Source organism: Lupinus angustifolius, chromosome LG10 (genome assembly GCF_001865875.1).
Source record: "Lupinus angustifolius cultivar Tanjil chromosome LG10, LupAngTanjil_v1.0, whole genome shotgun sequence".
In the NCBI taxonomy this organism is placed as follows: domain Eukaryota; kingdom Viridiplantae; phylum Streptophyta; class Magnoliopsida; order Fabales; family Fabaceae; genus Lupinus; species Lupinus angustifolius.
The window spans coordinates 15,494,837-15,495,701 of NC_032018.1; positions in this window are offsets into that span (position 1 = coordinate 15,494,837).

Below are 865 nucleotides of genomic sequence, written 5' to 3' on the forward strand. Positions count from 1 at the left end.
GATGAGGATAGTATGAGGACGAGAATGAGGATGAGGATAGGATGAGGACGAGGATGAGGATAGGATGAGGATGAGGTTGAGGATGTGGAATAGGATGAGGATCATGATGAAGATAGGATGAGGACGAGGATGTGGATGAGGAAGATGAAGAGGATAGGATGAGGACGAGAAAGAAGATGAGTATATGATGAGGATTAGAATGAGGATAAGGACGAGGATGAGGATGAGGATAGGATGACGTTGAGGATGTCGATTAGGATGAGGACGAAAATGAGATAGGATGAGGATGAGAATGAGGATAGGATGAGGATGAGGATGAGGACGAGAATGAGGATGAGGATAGGATGAGGACAAGGATGAGGATAGGATGAGGACGAGCATGACGATGAGGATAGGTTGAGGATAGGAAGAAGAGTATAATGAGGATGAGGAAGAGGATAAGGATGAGGAAGAGGATGGGGATGAGGATAGGATGAGGAGGAGGATGAGGATGAGGATAGGATGAGGACGATAATTAGGATGAGGACGAGAATGAGGATGAGGATAGGATGAGGACGAGGATGAGGATAGGATGAGGATGAGAATAGGATGAGGATGAGGAAGTGGATTAGAATGAGGATGAGGATGACAATGTGGAAGAGGATGAGGATGAGGAAGAGGATGACGACAAGCATGAGGATAAGAGGAGGAGGAGAATGAGGATGATGATAGGTTGAGGATGAGATGAGGAGGAGGATAGGATAAGGAAGAGGATAGGATAAGGATTAGGATGAGGATAGGATGAGGATGAGGAGGAGGATAGGATGAAGACGAGAATGAGGATGACGATAGGATAAGGATGAGGATGAGGATGAGGATGAGGATG